The sequence below is a fragment of the Pinus tabuliformis genome, chromosome 9 (genome assembly GCF_031772625.1).
Source record: "Pinus tabuliformis cultivar Carrire ecotype Pingquan chromosome 9, CPIR1, whole genome shotgun sequence".
NCBI classification, from domain to species: Eukaryota; Viridiplantae; Streptophyta; class Pinopsida; order Pinales; family Pinaceae; genus Pinus; species Pinus tabuliformis.
The window spans coordinates 1,533,674,290-1,533,691,160 of NC_142307.1; positions in this window are offsets into that span (position 1 = coordinate 1,533,674,290).

The window sequence follows — 16,871 nt, forward strand, 5'->3', positions numbered from 1 at the left end:
CAATCTCCCCGAATGTTGTGATCGGTGTATCACAATATACAAGGTGGCAGACTCAGTTACCTATGCATGGATAACAACCTGTAGGGGACTCCCAAAATATACTTGACGATACGTGGGAGTGCAGTCCATAGTAGTGTTGTCTAATGCATATCCGTTCAATGAGAGCGTTCCCATATACTTTTCATGCGTGGAGCGTCATCCAATATACTCGAAGGTACGCGGAGTATGATCCTATACACTTACATATGTGGTGTTAGACTCCGTCTGGTCAGCTCACGCAGTCGAATTCACCAAGTTGCAGAGGCTGGTTCTCATTGCCAAAGTTCAATATTAATTATCCCTGCAAGCAGACAAAGAAAAAGCCCTCATTCAAAATCAGCAAATTTAAAGAGGGAATTAGAAAACAGAGTTTGTAATAATGTGTTGGAGCATAATTGGCAAAGAATATTGCAAAGAGGATTTCATCAGATGGTGGCGGTGCACTCATCATTGATTATGGACAAATATGGAAGGCGTCCACTTCTAATGATTGCTGCAGGAGGAATGTGCATAAGCTGCTTTATTATTGGATCATTTTACATACAGGGACATTTTGATGGGTCTTCTCTTCTACTACTTGCAAGAAAATTATCATTAATTGGTCTTTTGGATTATATTGCAACATTTTCAATGGGCATGGGTGGAATTCCATGGGTGATGATGACACTAAAGCTTCCGCCTTTGTATTGGTCACAGAAAATGTAGCGCTGTTCATTAGGAACTGATGAGTGGCTTTTACTATTTTTCATAATGTCAGTTGAAACAGTTCCATCTTTTCATGGATCCGTTTTCTCTTGAGCTTTTGATCGTATTAAAAAACATTTGTAAAGGAGGGGAGGGAGTTCTGAGAGGGGTGCGTGGAGGAGAACAGAGAGCTTTCTTGTACAGTTTTGACAGAGATTTTAATAAAAAATGCAACTCTGACCCCTGAGATTCCTGTGGTATGAAATTTAACATTTGTGTCATCCTGTGTTTCATATGTAGCCTGTTATGTGTTCATTTCATTTCATGATCGTTTCCAATTGAACAAATGAAGTGTTAAGGTAGAATTCATAATTTGTATGCTCTGCCTTTAAGTTTGTTCATATTTAATGTTTTCTTCTGTTTGACAAGGATTCATATTTTATGCCCTTGTCAACTCCTCAGCAGTCTTGCCGTTCCATTTAATCTCAATTTGATGTTAAAATTTCTTGCCTACCTTGCCTCAGGAGATAATCTGTGTTTTTGATTATATTTCTCTGTTTCAAGCTGTTTCTTTGCCCCATGCGGCCCAGAAAACCAAATCATCCATTAGAACCCCTTTTCCTATCAATTTACTAGCCTAAAATCAGTATTCCTTATTGGTCATCTCAGCCCCTTTGAAGACCTTTTACTGAGATAGACCCGGAGAGAGCCCTCTCCTGTCCTCGTAGGGCTAGCTACGAGGCTGAGCGTGGTATGATGTTGCCTCGAGTTTTGCCTTCCTCAGCCTGAGGCAGATTTGAGCGCTAACATAGTGGCGACCATACTGGGGAAGATGGTTTGCTGTTGATGTGACATTCGATTGTAGATTGTCTTGCTCCAGTACATGAAATCAAGTTGCAGATCTGATGCTGATGGTGGACAGCAATCAGACACATATGCAGGCTGAAGCATTCACCTGGCGACTCCAACTCGATCCAGACATTCCAGTGCTTGCTGATCCATTCATGCAATGGTAGGGTATGTGGCAAACCCTGCACTTTGTGAAGCTGTAAAAGAGGTTAGAAATCAGTTAGCAGATTCTGAAATTAATGAAGAATTTTTCAGTGCCTTGCTTCATTGGTTGAAATCTCCAAAGTTCCCTTTTGAAACTAAAACTAGATTTTGTGAGTTAGTTGTTGAAAGAGTTGAGAAGGAGATTCAATGTTTAGATGAGCAGATCCAATCATATGATTTCCAAGACCCTAAAAAGTTCTTGGAAATCCTTCCTCCTTCGAAACAAGAAATAATAGAATTGCCTACAGATGTTTGCATTGACAGTGTGCAGCTGGAGGTATGTATTGCAGAGTTGGGGCAGCCGACAGAGTTTGGCTTTCGCAATCCAATTGCGATGTACATGGAAATGTTTTTCAGTTTGATTGATGGATCAGGCTGTCTTTTACGTGACCAGGCTCATTACGTGCATGAAGGGCTGCCAGCAATTACATCTGTGTCCTGGTGGAAACATTCTCAAGCGGCATCATTCTCAGGTTTACTTGAATGGTTGATCTGGCACTTCAGTATTACCTGATCTATTGTTTGTACAACAGAGTAGGTTAGATTTTGTAAATAAATAAGTAGCCAAAAGACAACATTTCATTCTGAGTTTCATTTACAGTTGTAGTGTGAAGTTTGCTGAGCAAGTTTTTCATCTCAGTGAAGTTTCAGTCCATATATATGTCAAAGTCTGTGTTGGTTGTTGGAATGATGACTCCATTGCCCAATGGATGGAGGCACTGTCTGCTCTCCCAAAGCTCTGCGGTTCTTGGCACCTCCAAAAAGCGGCAGCTGCCATCCCCATTGGAGCCGATGTTAGACTCCGTCTGGTCAGCTCACGCAGTCGAATTCACCAAGTTGCAGAGGCTGGTTCTCATTGCCAAAGTTCAATATTAATTATCCCTGCAAGCAGACAAAGAAAAAGCCCTCATTCAAAATCAACAAATTTAAAGAGGGAATTAGAAAACAGAGTTTGTAATAATGTGTTGGAGCATAATTGGCAAAGAATATTGCAAAGAGGATTTCATCAGATGGTGGCAGTGCACTCATCATTGATTATGGACAAATATGGAAGGTGTCCACTTCTAATGATTGCTGCAGGAGGAATGTGCATAAGCTGCTTTATTATTGGATTATTTTACATACAAGGACATTTTGATGGGTCTTCTCTTCTACTACTTGCAAGAAAATTATCATTAATTGGTCTTTTGGATTATATTGCAACATTTTCAATGGGCATGGGTGGAATTCCATGGGTCATGATGACACTACAGCTTCCGCCTTTGTATTGGTCACAGAAAATGTAGCACTGTTCGTTAGGAACTGATGAGTGGCTTTTACTATTTTTCATAATTTCAGTTGAAACAGTTCCATCCTTTCATGGATCCGTTTTCTCCTGAGCTTTTGATTGTATTAAAAAACATTTGTAAAGGAGGGGAGGGAGTTCTGAGAGGGGTGCGTGGAGAAGAACAGAGAGCTTTCTTGTACAGTTTTGACAGAGATTTTAATAAAAAATGCAGCTCTGACCCCTGAGATTCCTGTGGTATGAAATTTAACATTTGTGTCATCCTGTGTTTCATATGTAGCCTGTTATGTGTTCATTTCATTTCATGATCGTTTCCAATTGAACAAATGAAGTGTTAAGGTAGAATTCATAATTTGTATGCTCTGCCTTTAAGTTTGTTCATATTTAATGTTTTCTTCTGTTTGACAAGGATTCATCTTTTATGCCCTTGTCAACTCCTTAGCAGTCTTGTCGTTCCATTTAATCTCAATTTGATGTTAAAATTTCTTGCCTACCTTGCCTCAGGAGATAATCTGTGTTTTTGATTATATTTCTCTGTTTCAAGCTGTTTCTTTGCCCCATGCGGCTCAGAAAACCCCATCATCCTTTAAAACCCCTTTTCCTATCAATTTACTAGCCTAAAATCAGTATTCCTTATTGGTCATCTCAGCCCCTTTGAAAACTTTTTTGCCGAGATAGACCCGGAGAGAGCCCTCTCCTGTACTTGTAGGGCTAGCTACGAGGCTGAGCTTGGTTTGATGTTGCCTCGAGTTTTTCCTTCTTCAGCCTGAGGCAGATTCGAGCGCTAACATGTGGAACGAGATATCACCCCCAAGATGCAACGTTGGAAAACAATGACAGGTCCTACAATTAACAATGTCGGAACACATCTGTAGCCTACACCTCTAAGTGTTTCGTTAATATTACAAATGCTCCAGGTTAGGTTGATTCAACAAATTTTACTATTTATATTTGATTAAGTTTTAGTTTTGGGCTCACAAGGAATGTCACCTGAATATCTTAAAATGCAAATCTAGCATGAGAAAATGTAAATCTTTCTCTTTCAATGAAAATCTAGCTAAGGAAGGGAAGAAACAACCAGTGTGCAATGTACAACATGTAACATGCAACAAACATGATGCAAGATGCAATTTCCCTTTCAATGTAATTGTCCCTATATCAATGCACATACAAAACCCTAAACGACAATGCAATTTTTTTCTTCTTCTTTTTAACACACTTAATTTTTGAAATGAAGAAAAATAAGATGCAAATGTTTAATCACTAATTCAAATTAACTTTTCAGAATGAGGACTAAAACAATAATTCATCCAAGCGGTCAATGACCAAACGAAATCAGTTTGTAAGCGATCAAATGATAAGAACAAAGAAAAATCAAAACCAATCCTTACCAAAGACAATCAAACACAAACGAAAACCAAATGGAGGCTTTAGAGAGACCACACAACACTTAAGACTTAGGGAAGGTTAACTGGAAGTATCCTGATCAAAGAGACACTAAAAAATAAGGGCAGGTTTTGTGCAAAAATAGGGGCCAACGCTGGTGCAAAAGTGATCCGAATGGAAAATGGCATCAACCCATGGTACTCATCCACCCATATTATTCATCGACCCATGGTATTGTAAATGGCATCCGCCCGTGGTATTGTAAAATCCACCCATGGTACTCATCCACCCATATTATTCATCGACCCATGGAATTTACCCATGGTATTGTAAATGGCATCCGCCTGTGGTATTGTAAAATCCACCCATGGTATTCATTCACCCATGGAATTGACCCGTGGTATTGTAACTGAAAAATAAGGTAAGTAACAAGTCACATTTTGTAAAAGGACAGATTGTCCGCCACAATGTAGCCTTTACAGTTCAGAGGCATGTAGCCACACATCTCTTCTCAGAGATAAGCTACCATCGCCCTAGCTGGTTTATTTCCATTATTATTTTAAATAAAAGTTTCTTTGTGGTTTTGTTTATTGGGCATTCTCCTTATTTTTCTTCTGGAAATTCAAGTTTTCAGATCTTGGGGGTCTCTCCCCCCAAGATCCATTTCAATCTTTTAGATCTTGGGGGCCTCCTCCCAAGATCCAGATCAGTGGTATCGGAGCAGGTTATGATTCCATGGGAATGAGGGTTTGATGCATATTTCAGTTTCAAATTTTGCAGCAATATTCAACAAAATTCAGGCATGTGCTACAACCTCCATAGAGCACATTCTTGGGTCAAGCAGGAAGAATTTTTCTTTTCTCATTTTTTTGCAGGAATTTTTTTGGGCGGCGACTTTACAGATCAAATCTGAAACATTTGGTACAAACTTTACAAAAAAAAATACTAGATATGGATTCCTCTCGAAAAATCACCCAATTTCAAAAAAAAAATGGGTCGAATCGGAGTTCGGATGTGGGAGATATCGCTGATTTAAAATCAGCTATTTTATCAGAATTTTTGTGACGGCGGAACTGTTGCAGCACGAATCTAAGATCTCAGAGTGTCCAAATAAGGATTTCCAACTCATGAGAAGATGCAAAATGATCCTTCTGCTTCTAAAAACAGGTTATAATAAATATTCTGAGTTATATTGGCCGAGTTATGTCCATTTTAATTCTGGAGCAGCATTCGGAGTGGGTTTCCATTGGAGATGTGCCCTCCCACCCCACTTTAGTAGGCACCTGCTTCACATTCATCAGTTTCAACATAGCAGCATTCGGCTTGGGTTATTTGGAGACGTGCCCTCCCACCCCAGGCTATGTAGACACCTGCTACTTCATCAGCAACCAACATCATGGTTTTGGGTTAACCACATAAAACCCTTATCTTCAGTGGCTCTTCATATTCCACAAAGGCTTCGCAGGAGGGAACTTTACGCAATGGGGACCATTGCTTCTTAAGGAGGGAGGAATGATCCGAATGGAAAATGGCATCAACCCATGGTACTCATCCACCCATATTATTCATCGACCCATGGAATTTACCCATGGTATTGTAAATGGCATCCGCCCGTGGTATTGTAAAATCCACCCATGGTACTCATCCACCCATATTATTCATCGACCCATGGAATTTACCCATGGTATTGTAAATGGCATCCGCTCGTGGTATTGTAAAATCCACCCATGGTATTCATTCACCCATGGAATTGACCCGTGGTATTGTAACTGAAAAATAAGGTAAGTAACAAGTCACATTTTGTAAAAGAACAGATTGTCCGCCACAATGTAGCCTTTACAGTTCAGAGGCATGTAGCCACACATCTCTTCTCAGAGATAAGCTACCATCACCCTAGCTGGTTTATTTCCATTATTATTTTAAATAAAAGTTTCTTTGTGGTTTTGTTTATTGGGCATTCTCCTTATTTTTCTTCTGGCAATTCAAGTTTTCAGATCTTGGGGGTCTCTCCCCCCAAGATCCATTTCAGTGTTTTAGATCTTGGGGGCCTCCTCCCAAGATCCAGATCAAAAAGAGGCACCAGTTCTTTGCAAAACTGGTACAGAGTGGGCCCATTTGAGGTGCAACGCTATGTCAGAGGCACTAGGGGACCGTTGGTCCAGGGATAGATGATTCCAACACAAAAATTGCAAAAGGGACTCAATTAAATCACTTCCTAGTTTTGTTCTTGGCTGGGCAAAGCAGCAAAGGTCTATCAAAGAGGTAACCAAACACAATGGACAAAGGAACCACCAAGGGAATGCACCATTCGTGTCAATTTGTTTGCGGGATTTACGATTGCAGACAAAAGCATCTCCCGTAAGTTTGGTGGCTAACCTAGAAGAACATAGAGACAAGGAACCCAATGCTTTCCTTAAAGTAAATAGATGACAGAATGAAGCCTACCTAGAATCTGTCACATTCTTCACTCCTTATTTAGCTTGGATGCTCCAATTCCAACATTGATTGCCAAAATTAGAACTTGCATAGTCAGATAACACAAGCCAAGAAACTATGAGATCTATGAAATATCATCTAAATACTTTATTCAATAGATCAACATGGTATCGAAATACATGAAATAACAACATTACATATAGGAAAATAGAGAGTTCTTTGCGTTAATATAAATGGAAGGAGTTACAACCATAAATAGATGTTGATATTTTAGAAGAGCTCCTCCAGGCTGCCTTGTCCTTTCCTTGTCACAATGTGCACCTCCAATCACCCTAAATGCATGAAATGAAACCTTTCACAACACCAACATAAGGGTATAATAACTCTCCAAAAGCCAACCTCTTGAATATGGAAGGCTGTAAATAAATAGAGGAGTGGGGTAAGTTGGGAGTTCTTATCCAATTACCAATATAAGGTTTTAGATCCACCTTTGATGGGAGGATGGGATTAAAGGATAAGGGATGCAAAATCCAAAGTAGGATAGGATAGGATACAAATGTTTTATTTGAGGTAAATGGTTGTAACAAATTATGGAAGCTTCTGGAAGAGGAAGCTTCCAGAATTTCTCTATTTTTCTTAAATTTCTAGAACCAACGCAGGTGCAAAGGGGAGCAACCTGTAGGTGATCAACACAGGCCATAGTGGAGCAACCTATAGGTGAACGTTGTCCAACAAGAGGCCAGGGAGCGTTGGTCCTAAAACTAGCTTAGATGATGCAGTTTCAGGCAGAAACTCTAGGGAATGAAAGAGGCATGCTTAGGGCTTTATGCAAGATGATGACAAGGGGGAATATGATGTTGATTGATCCCATTAGGAGGCCTATTGATCATATGTGACAAAATGGCTTATAACACATAGTTCTAATTTGATTAATTTGTTAGATTTTGAGTTCCTTGACAATCATAAAGTCCGAGAAGACAATCATCACGAGTTGTAATTTCTATCTTTATCAGGTGTCATGATGATCCATTGATGAGCTATCAATGTGGTCCAGATCTAAATCTAGAATATCTAGAATAATCATTGATGTATTATAAATTTAGATATTAGATCAATATAACACAAAAAAGGCATTAAAGCCTTTTCCACCATTTGGTTGAGTTTCTATGTGCATATAGTCAAATTAGCAAATATTTTGTATAAATCAAAAAAATATTTTATGGTAACATATCTAAGGAGTTCTACTGGATCTTAGATCTGTTTGATCCATTGGTGAAGTACTAGATGGAGATATGCCATAGAAATCCTGGAATGCACAGTTTATGTTACAGTGAGAATTACATAACCATGGTCCAACACCGACAATGGCATTGGCTGTCACCTTGTGAATTTTTTTATGGGTACAAAATGTCCATTATGAAGGGTTTTGGTGCAATTTTTCGTGTTGGAGATTGCTCCACAAGTTGCCTATGCTTTTACTATTGATGAGTAAGTATCCTTTATATGGTATTACGTGCCCTAGGCAACAATGAATTGTCCTTCACAATAATTTGACACATCATTTTAGCCATTTGCAATCCATTTTCATAAATTAGAATCTAAAAACTATGAGGTCGATGAGTGAGGTCATGTTGTAGATTCATGAGCCATGTCAGTCAAAGAGATGCTATTGTTGAAAAAATTGATAAGGTTGATATCTTTCATTTTTCAACTATTTGGTCGAATTCTGAAGGTTCTACGTAGAAAAAATACGATCAACACCAATCAATGGTCTCATATTTAGTATACCCACATCACTCCTACAAATCTATAATGTTGGAGCCATCGTAACTACATTTATAAGGTCCAATTCATGTGATTTTGTGGGCCTGTTGGACTTCTACGTCAAGTGAATCACAGGTATAGTATCTTCTCCATAATATAGGCCAATGATGACCAACTATACAAGTCGTTGGTGAAAGAAGAAAACCAAATATTGAATATGTGTGAAATTTCAACCACTTGGAGCACTCAAAATCAGATCTAGAAGGTTCATTTTGTGCACAAGCTTTCAACACATAAAAATTGAGATCTAAGGTTATCTGATAGCTTCCATAATAAATTATTGTGCCAACACCTTTCCTTGCATGCATAATTTCAAAGTTGTGAAGTCAATGCTAGAAGAGTATAATTGTAAAATGAAGCAACTTGAAGCATCTAACATTTGCAACTACAACATCCAACATTTAGTGCATGGTGAAACTTGTTTGCAAATTTGATATATACAAAGATCGTGGAAAAAATTTACCTGCATCATGAGGAAGAGGTGAAAATATTGCTAGAACGTAGACAAATTTAACTTGGATTGTGAGGAAGCAGCACAAAATCCTCTAGATCGTGGACAAATTTTACCTGGTAATTTTCTATGCAAATTCATCCCATGTTGGCCTACAGTGCATAAATTTTTGGATGTATGAAAAGATCCATCACTCAACCTGTAGAGCAGATACAATCTTGTGTGGTCATCTAGGCCATAGATTTCTTTATGTAGCCTTCATAAAGTCTCCGTATTACAAGAAGGCAATTGTGCATATCGTGGCATTGTTTGTGAACAATATTAAAGGTGAATTTTTTTCCTTCTAGAAAGTTGAGAAAGTGTATGGAAAAGGGGAGATATAATAATGTGTTTTGTATTTGAAAAGGAAGATATAAAAGTAAATGTTTATTATTTAAGTATTTAAAGGTCAAAGTTATAAGGGTTTATATGAAGCTTTTAGGAGTTATTTAAAAAGTGAATTTTGGAGTTTAGAAAGTGGATTATTTGGTTTTTAAAAGAGAATGATGAATTCAGTTGTTATAGAAATTTATATTTAAGCAGGCAAAACTTTTTCATTGAAAGGAAAAGTGATAATTTTGTAAAAGTCCTACACCGGCTTGAAATTGAATAGGGGGGTCCAAGGACAATTTTTCTTGGAGGTCAAAAGTTAAGGTCAAGTGAGTCAACAAAGTAATTCAAGTCATTCTCATTATTGTAGAAATACTTTAGGGTGCATTATCGATAGTACCCAACATCCTTAGGTGACATAATAATTAAGCAAGCATTATAATCAAGTGAGCAAGTTAAGTCCAAGATGGGTAAAGGAGGAAATTATCTGCAAAATGCATCTCAAGAAAAAAGAGGATTGCAAGAGTGCAACCATGAATTGCACGATAAAATCGAAGTACTTGAGTGGAAACTAAAGCAAAATAAAATCATTATTGATCAAATGCTTGACACACTAATAACAACAAAATATCTTCAAAATGAAATAGATACGACAGAACAATTGATTGATTCACTCTAGATAAAATTGAGGCAAAAGTAAGATATTATTGATGTAAGATCTACAACAAAGATAGATGCAATTTGTGACATAGAAGACCTCATCCAAATAATGAATGAAATTTGTGAAACAAATGAACTTATCTAGTAGGTTGATGAAAGTTGTGACATAATGGAGCTACTAGAAAAAATGATGCAACAAGTTGTAATGAAGACCTAATTCAAACATCTGATGTAGCATGTGATGCAATTGAAAAAATGGCAAAAATTGATGTAATTTGTGATACCCAATACTTAATACAAAGGATTGATGCACAATGTGAGACAAATGATTTAATGTTATTAATGAATCAAACACAAAATATCAACAACAATAGTAATTATGAAGAAGAAAAGGCACGAGAAAATGGTCTTTCCAAGATAGTTATCAGACCTTGGGAAGAAAATTGCATATTTTTCCAAACCAGATCAATTTGTGGGTGCAAGATTCCTTGAAAATATTCAAAATTTTGTTAAAAATGTCAACATTGTAAAATAGATGGTCATATGGAGAGTCAGTGTTTTGACCTCCATCATTGTCTTCATTGTGGGAAGACAAATCATCTATAAAAAAGATGTTGAAAGCAGAAGAAGGCTAAAAAGAGGATCAATTATGGATGGATAAACCCTTGGAAATGGAATCAAGAAGTAAAAAAAGCTGCATAAGTCCTACAGTCTGGTCAGGACAAAGGTAAAATTAATGTTGCCCGAAGAAACAAACAAAGCAAAATGTTTTCAACCATTTATTTCTGATGAAAAAAGAAGAAGGAAATTGTCCTACATATTTGGGGGGGGGGTGGTAAATTAATGAATTGAAGATGGTTAATGGTAACACATAAACCTCCACATTATTCATCAAATCAGTTTTGTTAGTGGTCATATGAAAACCACCACCTAAAGAATCCATAGCCCCAGCTTAGATCCTTCCAAGAATCAGCTATTAAAAAAATTCTCTTCTTGCACCTAATAAGGGGGAAACGTCATATATCAAACTTCAAGTTTTAAAGTAAAATAAATCAACATTCAATCAACAATGGGGAATTCCAGCATAACAATGGGTATCTTCAATAATCATTTCAACGAATATGTTCATACATAATAGCTTATCACTTCCAAATATTCAAATATCGGGAGGTTTTCAAGCATATCTTCATCAAAACTCAGATCAAGAGTTTCAAATTGAAGATAACAAAGGTTATTGGTAAAATTATTTAGACTTGTCATTGTGTTGGGGGGGGGGGGGGGGGTGTGGTGTGTGTGTGGTGTGGGTGGGAGGGGCAGTTAGAATGAGTCCCTAAACAATCAAAAAGTCCGAGAAGTCAATCATCACGAGTGGTAATTCCTATCTTTATGAGATGTCATGATGATCCGCTAATGAGTTGTTAGTGTGGTCTAGATCTAGATCTAGAAGATTTACAATAACTGTTGATGTATTATAAAATCAAATTGTGAGATAAATAGAACACAACATACATGTATTAAAGCCTTTTCTGCCATTTTGCTTGTCTCATCTTGCCCATGTTAATTCTTAACACAATTACTTTAATTTATTTCTTTTTTTTTGTATTTTTTTGCATATTTGTGAAATATTAATTTCTTTTAATTAGCTTAGTTAGTTGAATTAATTTATGTTGTCAATGTAACAAGTGATGGTAAATATCAACACTCTTTCTATGAAGGCAGGGCCTACTCCAATACAATAAAGTGATGTATAATTTAGGTCGTTCTCTTTTCTAGTTGTGTAATTTAACTCCTTAATTATGTATTCACATAAAATTTGTTTCGTTTACTTATGTAATTAATTTCTAGTTGTGTGATTTTAATTATTTATGCATGGTTGTATTTATTTATTTATCAATTTATTTATGCAATTGATTTCATTTAAGATTTTTTTGCATTCATTTATGTTGTTGAATAAATGTGTTCAACGCAGGATTACATTTTTTGGCTTGAGTAAAAATAGGGATCATCTTGGCAAGGATTAGTCTTTTCATTTCGTGTTTGTGTGGTTTGTTCTAGTTGTTTTGGGAGTTACACCATTAAGCTTCATAAGCCCACTAGGTAGAAGTGTGTTATTTCAATTTTTCAATTGTTATCTTTAATTTCCTGTAAGCGTGCTTACTTTATTGCAAGTGTTTTTAATTTCCTGCAAGAATATTTACTTTCCCACAAGTGTGTTTATTTTCCTACAAGCATGTTTACTTTCCTGTGTGTTTAACTTCTTGCAAGCATGTCTAATTTCCTGCAAGTGTGTTTCATTTTCTGCAAGTAGCTTTAGTCACTTTACTTCTAAATTTGTAGAGCCTTACAAAGTTGTGAACTGCCTATACTCCATCCACAAAAGCAATCATTGATACTACAACTACAAAAAAATCCAATGAAAATAAAAAGTGTGATCTGCATACATACTGCATAGTAACTCACAAATTCCATACAATACTCGGGTTGACAATTAAATGCACAATACTTTAGTTGAATTTCTGAGCAATTATAAAGGTAATTAAAAGGTTTTTCATTTTTCTAAGTGTTGCTAGGTGTTGCAACTCTCTCAACAACTCTCTGCCAAGACACAGGTGCTAGAAGTCTTGAGTGTGGTTGTTGCAACTCTCACCATGAATGTTGTTGCAACTCTTGAGAAAGGGTGTTGCAACTTTGGGAATACTAGTAAAAATGAAGTAAATACCAATGTTTCATAAATTAAGTGCCATCACTATGTTTCCAACTCCCTTACTACATGTGAATATCTTCAATGCGGCCTACTATTCATCTTGCTCATTCATCAAAACCATGGCGTGCCCATGCATTTCCTTCTTCTAGGTTCAAAATAATTGCATGTTAAAGTTCAGGAAGTTCTTGTGTTTATGCGGTTGTCATTGAAGCTTAATTTTTTTACTACCACTCAATCACAACTTCAACCTCATCACTTCCCACTTCATGCTCAAACTATCCCTAAACTATGTAATAAAGTGACCCAACTCACTTATAATGTTGTGTTACCTTGTTTTCATATCTTTCCTTAATAAACTTAATGGTGAAAACTTATCTCAGGAATCATTAGACCTTGGAATGCTTAAAAACTAGTTACTAGAAGACAATATCTTGCAAAAAAATGAAATTTAATTCAAGTTTTAGCTACTATTTGAATAAGGATTCATAAGTTTCACACGAAAGGTTGTTCCACATCTCAATCTACATCTCACATGTGTTGGAAATATTGCCGCACCGGGTGGGGGGGGGGGGGGTGAATAAGTATTTCTTTACAATTGTTAAATTATGCCAGTTAAGATCTCTAGTTCAACCAGAACACAAGATGTACAACAAAAGAAATAGTTTTTATTAATGAAAAGGATGAGGACTTCAATCCTTTTACAAACATTCGTGCTCTAATATACAATAAAATTTTAACTCCTTCAAGGCTCCAACCTTGTATGAGGACTCTAATCCTCTTGGGCTCCAACCCTCTCAATTTACTTATATTCTTCAAGGTAGTTTCAATGGTTCTTCAAGTCTTCCAAAAGCTTCTTCAACAAGACTTGAAAGATTTCTCCATCAATACTCCTACAATGCCTCAAGGATGTCTCCACTACTTTTCCAAAAATGCTTCACATACTGCTCCAATATCTACTTCAACAAATGCTTCTAGAGATTTAATTCAATCCTTCAATGTGGGTACAATATTGCTCTAAGACTCCATCAAAAACTTCAAATAATTCTGCAAAATGTCTCCAAGATAGGTCTACAAAGTCCTATCCAATCTGCCTGTAAAAAAACTTTAGGTCTACTTCAACAAGACTTTTATGGCTACTCCAATAAAACATGTCTTCAAGTGTTGATATTCAACTATGCTCCAAGGATGACTGCTCCAAGAGGTATTCAGAAGTGATTCAAAAAGTGTTGCTACATAACTGGTCAAAGAGGTCTTCAAATGATGCTCAACCACAACTCTAGTTATGGTGCAAATTACCTTCAAACTACTTCAATAAGCCTACTACAAGTTTGACTTCTAGTCTACTCCTAGTTATGTTCCATAAGAGTTGAGTCTTCCTTTCCCACAGGTACGAGTATACTACAATATGATCACAGGTCCAATATTTGTTTCTTTTCCACAGATCTAAGAGATGCAAGGTTTGTTTCACTAGTCAAAGTTTGTTTCAATAAACTTAGAGATCTACCAAGTTTTTCTCCACAAGTTCGAGTTGTGTTCAGGATGTTCATCTCTGGACGGAGCCATAAAAGGGTCGAAATTTGAGGTATGTTTATACTAGCCTTGGGGACAATCCATAGAGGGATGAAAGTATATTCTAACACATAGTGAGGTTTGCTCCAAAAAATTATAGAGAAGTCTACTTCAAAAGGGCCGAAAATATACTTAGTAATGATCGAAGAACCCATGAAAAACCAAAACAATATGACCAAAAAACCCATGGATAAACAACGTCTTGCTTCTTTAATCTACTCCTTGGCGCACTAGTTGCCTCAGATCAAATGTCCTTTTTTGTATGCTTGGATGAGTTGGATTACTCTATTAGATCTACAAATTACACACACACTTGTGCTCTACGAGTTGGCCGATTAAAGAACAGTCGACAAAACTAATTTTGCTAAATGCGTTTATTATTTTTTCCAATAAAATGCACAAGATGATGACATTGTCTTGGACATATTTTTACTTGGTACAAATTTGGAAATTACCCAAGTTATGGGTAGGGTTCTTAAAATGTGCATACCAGACAAAGGCGCATTCATACTGTGTGCTATTACAGGTTGGTTATTTCTAGAGTCTCATTCATTATTTGTCCACTTACTAGTTGAATTTTCTCATTCTTAATATGCTAGCTACTTTGTCTATGCCATAATTGTAGTTGCACACACCATATCTTGAAAATGTACTGAACAAGCACCCTACATCTTATGCTAGCCAACCCAACACACGTCCAACTCTTCCAAGTTATTACTTTTAACTTCTGAGCTTCTTTTTCATCTTTTTATAACATTGTAATTCCTCTTTCGTACTTATTCTCAATATTACCCTGTAAAATACGGATTTAGGGCAACTCTAGTGGTTTTGGGGCTTGCTCAGGACAACCAACCAGTGAACTTGATCTCCTCAACCCTGCAATCTATGAATGTAGGCATCTATGGGCAATCAACGACATAGATATATACTTTGGAAGTCTACATCTATTAACTAAAATTCTCTTGCCATCTTTTCAATGACCATTATGCATTATGATGAAACATTTGGGAAGCTACTTCTTGCTTTTTGGTCCTCGAGCTATTTACATTTGAAAACTAACTCTTGTTCCTCCAAACACACAAGCCCTTTACTTTTTGTGTAATTCGTTGCTTCAAATCTCCATTTTAAGTGCCGCACCATACATGATTATTTATTTCCTTTCACTAGTCATTAATTCAAGGTTTGCAGGCCTCCAAATTTATTCTTTTCAACAGGTGAAGACTTAATGAAAATTTAAACATAACACCCAATATCATCTTAATGCTCATGACACTCACTTTACCATTATTCTCATAACATCCATGAATTGGCCATTGCTTTGCCATCAATGACAATATCTCAACAATCTCCCCATTTTCCATTGATAACAATACAATTGTCATAGCTCCCCCCTATCTTCGTGCTTATTCTCTTTATCCCCCCCTTTAACATCAATGACAATGGATAACTTCCCATGTCATCTACTTCCCCTGTCTTTCTTGTCACCAAACTGCTCCCTCTGAGATGTCTGTCATAATGTTTTTTTTAGATTTTGCTGAAAGAGAGCACCTTATGGTTGATACATCTTGAAGAAAAAATGATTTACAAGCTAGTCCAATGAAAAACTCACTTCTTCAACAAACTATACTATTTGAGACTTTTCTTGGAAGATACTACTACAAACTTTGATAGAATCCAATTTTGAATTCTGCCACTGTATGGTATAACCTAGAACGAGTCAAAAGGCAGGGAACTAGAAGGAGTGAATGGCAAGCTTTCAGAATGAGCATTATTTGCACAACTTGTTGTAGGCCTTATAAAATTCAATTTCCAATAAGATAACTTGTTGGCTGGACTCCTTTGTTTGCTCAACACTCTTCCATGTTGTTGAAATTGTTTCTAGAATGAATCTGTCTTAGATAAATCTTGTTTTCTTTGATTGATCAATATGTGTTGCACTTTATTGGATCCTAAGAGTCTAAGACATTAGAAGAAATATTGAAATGTAATTAGTCTCCATGAGATGATAGTCTCTCAATAAAATGATTAACCACTCCTTGGTTTTATAGTTTCCCATTCTATGTATGGTAAACATTTTGTCTATCATGAATAACATATCAATCTCAACAGGTTTCCACATTTTTTTGTCTTCGAAAAATTCACGAGGAAGGTTGGGACTACCTGGAGAATTTTCATTCTCCATCTTGTTTAATGTGTATAGGAGTTCCTCTTCAATAACTTCATCCCTACACATATATCTTGAATAACTTTTCTACCACCTGTCTACCAAACACTTATAAAAACTTAGCAGTCCCAATTATTGCTTTTGTATGTCCAATATGCTAATAAGATGACAATTTAGGTTCCACAAATTCTCCATTCTTATGTATAATCTTCCATTTTTAGGAAAGTCAAGATCTTTAGATTGCATG